The sequence below is a fragment of the Lissotriton helveticus genome, chromosome 7, assembly GCF_964261635.1.
Source record: "Lissotriton helveticus chromosome 7, aLisHel1.1, whole genome shotgun sequence".
In the NCBI taxonomy this organism is placed as follows: domain Eukaryota; kingdom Metazoa; phylum Chordata; class Amphibia; order Caudata; family Salamandridae; genus Lissotriton; species Lissotriton helveticus.
The window spans coordinates 715,762,083-715,768,409 of record NC_136068.1 but is presented as its reverse complement, the minus strand read 5'-3'; positions in this window follow the sequence as shown (position 1 = coordinate 715,768,409).

Below are 6,327 nucleotides of genomic sequence, written 5' to 3'. Positions count from 1 at the left end.
ATTTATTGATTCACTACCCTGATTCACGATATCATTCATCACACCACCAGCGACAATCAGAGTAGATTATGAGGATAAGCCCCTAGTATACCGAAGGTATAGGTTGACACCCATGATATTGCATGAATATGAGACTGAATAGACGACAACACACGGACAGACCAGGAAGGGAGAGGGAGGAGGAGGGGGTAGTTAACTTAGTTCAGGGATGAGAAAGTACAAATTCTTGTCACGGCACATTAGTGCCATTAATAATTGATATGGATGAGTCCACATGCCGCATTTATTACATTATACACTTTATGTTGTGGAACTGATGGATACAAAGATTGAAGTATGTACACTTGTATTTATAGTGAATGATGGGTCATGTTACACCAAAATGAAAAATGAAAATGCCAAGAACATTTTTTATGATGTATTGCACCCTGAATAATGGCTCAATAAAGTTTGTTAAAAAAACTGCAGATGGAAGCAGAGCCAATAGGAATCTAAGTGGGTAACGCTACACATGTGTTGTCAGCATATGCAGATGACATCATAGCAAATACCCATGATCTGACTAGTGACTTAGAACCGATAACAAGCATTTTTCAGCAATTTGAACATATCTCAGGTCTCACCATAAACTAGACGAAATCCGGAAACAATCACGTTTGGGCAGCTTTCTCTTTCAGTGGCCAAAAACACATTCAAATACTTAGGCATTCCAATTTATAGGGCCCAGCAGGATCTAATGGAGGGCAACCTGACCAGAGCAGTGAGGACATTACGCTCTCAGACTGCTTCCACTACCGCTCTCTGTTATGGGCCGTATGGCCATCTGTAAGACGGTCGTACTCCCACGCCTGTTGTCCTTCTTTACAAACCTGCCAGTATTGATTCCTGCCTCCATTTTTAAAACACTAGATACACTTCTATTGGACCTCATCTGGGGTAATGGATGCAGAAGGGTGGGACTAACCAAACTACAGTTGGAACCAGACAGAGGGGGGCTCAGTGTGCCCAATTTCTGCACCTACTGTTTTGCAAGCCACCTTCAATGGCTATCGAACTGGCTTGCGGGGCGCAACCTGCACAAACTGAGTTACACTGTGCAAGCCCTCAACCGAGATGCCCTGCATACTCTACTACTACCTCGGACCACGATCCCCAGAGAGCCCATTGCTTTTACATATAGCTCTTTTATGTTGGAAACAGGCTCTGCAATACAAGCGCCAGCCCCCCATACGCCAAAAACAGTCCCCTATTAAGAATCCCTATGTCCACTGGCTTGATTACTAAATGCAGCATTCTCAGCTGGTCGGGAGATGGGGTCACCAGAGTAGGAGCGCTGTTTGCTAACGACGTCCTGATGGACCATGAGAACTTTGCTCTGGAATATGGAGCCGTGCAATCTCTTTATGTTACATGCCGCCATGACCCGATACGAGAGGAGACACTGGGCACCAGACAGGGAAGAACCCCCAACACACAAGCTCATACAAGCCCTGTACTTAATGGGCGAAGGGCGCCACCTCATAAAATGGTTACACAAGGGAACCCGGGCACACCCAGGAACCTCCCTCACTGGACTACATGACCAATGGGCTAGAGACCTGGAGAATAAGTTGGCAGATAAGGAATGGGCCACCCTCTTGGAGTATCCCAAAAAGGTGTCAAGCAACGCCAAATTTAAATTAATATAGTACACGATCCTCCTCTGGGCCTACCTCACCCGCACAGCTTACAACTCATGTATCCAAACAGGCAGTTCCGTTGGCCCATATGCCAGGAAGAAGAGGCAGACTTCTTTCACACGCTATGGTCCTGTCCCCGCCTTAGAGGGTTCTGGTCGGAAGTCACACAAATCAAAGGAAACATTACAGGACTCACAACATGGGACACAGCCGAAAGCTGCATACTGCTTCGCTTCACAGACCTAGTCTTACTCATAGCAAAGTGCTCCATTACAATGTAATAGAAATCGGCCCGCCCCCCCAACAATTTACACCTGGCATGGTGAGGTGGTTCGTTGGGGCGGAGCAGAAAGCGCAGTCATTAGACAAGAGGAGTACCGGGGACTGCGAAAAACACCGATCTCATGTTGGAAGCATTTAAAGCCAGTGAACCCCCCTTACAACACAAGGCACATAAGAGAGATATCTCTGCTTCACACTAAATGGAGCATTCAGGTCAAGCATTGAGACCGATGCACAATACCACACCATGACAATTACGGGCCACTACATGTCGCATAAAGGCAACCGAGACAGAACCACACGTCTGTACCATCCAAACCGGGGGGTGAGCAGGATCAGAGGATGGGGTAGGGAGGGATGGGACCGTTCTGTTGTCACTTTGACCTTATTTCTAGATATATTAAGCCAGCACCAATGGAAGAAACACACAGTCTCATACAATTCTCAACTTACGTGAGATAATAACCACAAATCGGCTGTAACTTGTTGGTATTCAATCACTCATGTCAAAACGCTTTTTCTAACTTATTTCTGTACCAACTGTACCAATGCTTGCACAAGGCTTGACAAAATATAAAATCAATAAAGTGTGTCTTAAAAACAATGTTTCTGCTTCTCGCTTTGCAAGAAAGCAAATGCGTTTGGTTTGGGGTGGGCAGGTAGCTGGGTCTGCTTGAGGGTAGGGGAGGTGTGGCTAGCCAATGCTGTGGGCCCTGACTGTTTGGTCGGCCCTCTGGGGGCAACCACACCAGTTATGTGCACTCTCCCTTTTCTCCATGTAGGCTGCATGCAGCCTACATGGAGAAAATGTCCTCCCCCATAGACGCCTGTAAGGTCGGCGTCTCAACCAATCACAACGCTACCATTGCAGCATTGTGATTGGCTTAGGGGAGGGGAGGGAGACTGCTGCTTCCTGGTCCACGGGACCCGGCCAGGAGCTGAGATGGCGCGGGACCCGGGAAGGTAAGTTTATTTAATTTAATTAACCTGTCCCCTACTCATGCCGGCTACAACTGTGTTAGGCCCCACAATTTAGCAAAGTAAAATAAAATAGTGACTGGGACTACTCAATAACTGCGCTGTAGATCAATGAAAAGTGAAAGTGTTTTATTACAAAATCTCAAAATAGACAATTCAGAGAGTTGCAATGCGATGAAGGCTATGATACAGAGTACATAGTCAGAACACAGAATTATTTCAAAACCCAATAAGCAACAAAAAGGCATAAAGACAAGATCATTAATAGAATAGGAAATCTCTCAATAAATGGACAGCATCCCTAACAGAACAGGAAAAGTCCCTGAATAATAAGGATGATTCTCTAGTAGATTAAATAAAGTCTCTGGCTCACCCTCAAAACCAAGGGTTTTTATACACATTTTGCAGATAAGAAATAAGCAAAAATTGCAAATTCAGCATGACATGATTAGTGATAACATATATTGAGCAAATCAGAATGATGATAGTCACAACAGTAATTATAACACTAACCCATTTCTAAGGCAGATGAAACCTTCCACAGCGACAGTACAGTCTGGCAGTGTAGAACACAATATGAAAAATATTCAGACTCATACTTCAAGTCTACATCAGAACCTCGACTGGAAGTGTCCTTCACATTTCTAGGTGGAGCCTAGTGACAGCACACATGCACTGCTCACTCTGCGAGGCATGCTTTATTAGGTATGCACTAGCAGCCCCGCTCACTCTTGTCCCATATTTGTCATTGGCTTTATGTCATTGTCCTTCTTAAATGGTGGCTTCTAATTCGTAAATATGCTTGTTAGTCCTGCCTTGGTACCGCCTTGGCTGCATTTGTTTCTGCCCATAAGGACTGGACCTTTTACTTGGCTTGTTACACGGTCGGCTTTATCTAGAGGGTGAGCACTATTTTGATAATGGGCACTGATGGAGACAATGGTGGCTACTTTTTTTTTCTATTTTGATGCTGAGCGTGGCGCCCACTTCAGGGACACCGCGCTCTGTTTATTTATATATTTTTTTATTTAATACTGAGCGCAGTGCCCACTTCAGGGACACCGCGCTCGGTTTCAATTTAAAAATAAGAACTTTAATACTGAACACGGCGCCCACTTCAGGGACACCACGCTTGGTTTCATTACTTTTTTTAAACTTTAGTAATGGGCGTGGCGACGCTTCAGCAACACCGCGCTCTTTCTTTTTTTTTTTTTTTTTTTAAATGAGCGAAGTGCTCGCTTCACGGACACCACACTCTGTAATGCAATGGGTGTTGCTTTTGCGAAGGTTTGAGCTGTTGGTATTGTAAATAACAGTGCCTTTTTATTTTTTAGAAAAGACACTGCCATTTACAGTGCCAACGGCTCAAATATTCACAATTGCAAGACCTGTTGCATTGTAAAGGCTTGTTACATTGGGAACACAGCAAATGTTTCATTTACAATACACGCTCTATAATAAAATAATCAATTGTGTCACAGTGTTCTGTGCCCAGGGATGACTGTGGAGGAGAGAAGATACGCAGGAGGACATTGATTGGGAGGGGTAATGAGCAGGGAGCAGGATACACAATACACAGAAAAAGCCTCCTTATTAATACAATGGTCTCTCCACTTTAATGTGGTACAAATGAACTATGTTATTAAACACACTTCTAAACCTCTAAAGAAAATTGTTTCAAGTGCACCATTAGTAATTAACCGGTTATGACCATATTCATCATAAACATCATTATTATTCAAAAACAGTTGTCAGCCAAAACTGCAAATTTTGAAAAGATTTAATAGGGGCCTCAAAAGAAAAATCGAGTTTGTAAGAGAATGTTGAGTGAAAACCGAAGATCTAGCAATACGTTTGAAGAACATTTTAATGTTAGGCTATTGTTGGGGAATCAATGTTCAAATACATTTCTGGATATACCTGGGCACTTTTAGAGTACATTAGTAATACATGTGAATACTTGCAGAGTACATGTTATCTGAAGGGTTCTTTGGAATGTGTGTAGGGGATGTGAAGTAGGCTTTTGAGACTACTAGCTGGCAATCCTGCCCATACGCTAGGAAACCCATTATATGCAGCCCACAATTCTATAATGTTGCAGCATAACACTCTTCCCCTATACAATTTGGGTTGGCTCAGTCCCAATCTGCAGGTAAACAATGTATCACCTAGAAGTTAAAACAGTCTTCTTTGAGAAATCCTGGATTTACCCCTGCCTGCTTGGTGCATGGGACAGGTTTGCCTCTGAGTTAATGCATGCATCATCAAAACTGCCATTATGAAGCACATTAGGTAGCATTTCCAAACCAAGTAAACCAAGCATTGGCATTGCCAATAGGTCTCGCTTGTGGGACCTTATAAGTATTTAGTTTTGCAGCACAATATCCTTGTTGCACCAAGGATATTGTGGTGCAAAACTAAATACGTATAAGGTCCCACAAGCGAGACCTATTGGCTATGCCAATGCTTGTTCATTTTATTTCGCAGTAGCAGGAGGAATGTAAACAAAGCAGCCATGTCCCTTCCCCCCCAGCGCCGGTGAGGAAAGAAGACAATGATCTGAAGTGCAGCGTCCCTGAAGCGGGTGTCGTGCTGATAACATAAAAGCCGCGTGGTGTCCAAAAGTATATAAATAAACACATTTTGTGCAGTTCCAACAGCTACACACACTTCCTTTTATATAAAAAAAAGTAATTTAGAAAATAGCTTACAACTGCAAGAGCTGCAATTAATTAACAACTGTACGCACAAGAGCAGCTGTTAAAAAAAATATTAAGAAGGGAAGCGCATGAACATGCGTAAACACAAGCCCGAGGCAGACCCAAAAAGGAAATAGTGTGGACGAAGGAACATAAATTAAAACAAGACGGAATGGAAGGCAGAGAAGGGGAGGGGGGAGGAGAAATGCGACACGGCGGGCAGGGGAGGGGGCCGAGTGGGGAGAGCGGCGGAAAAAATGTGAACAAATGCGTGCGCCGGGAAACTGAGCCATGAATAATTAGGGGAGGAGAAGCTGAGAAGCCGCAGAGCGCACGCTGGGCGAAGCCCTTTGTTGTGCTGTGCGGCGGCCGTTAAAAAAATGCAATTAGGAGGGAGGGAGGCTGATGCGCGTGCTTGTTTGATCACGTGATTCACGTGAACTTAAACAAAACCGCAGCGCAAGAAGCCCTTGGTTTCACGAGGATTTTCAGGACATGAATTCTCGCTCCGCTCGATGTGCTTGCGCGCATCGATAGGTCGCGAGACCTAAAAAAAAGAAGAATGTAATTTAATGAACACAGTGACACTAAAGCAATAAAGCATTAAGGGCATCAAGAGTTATAGAGTTTTATGAAACTATTAAAATTAGCAACAGAAAACAAGTGGGGCCAAAACCCAATGTAAGTCA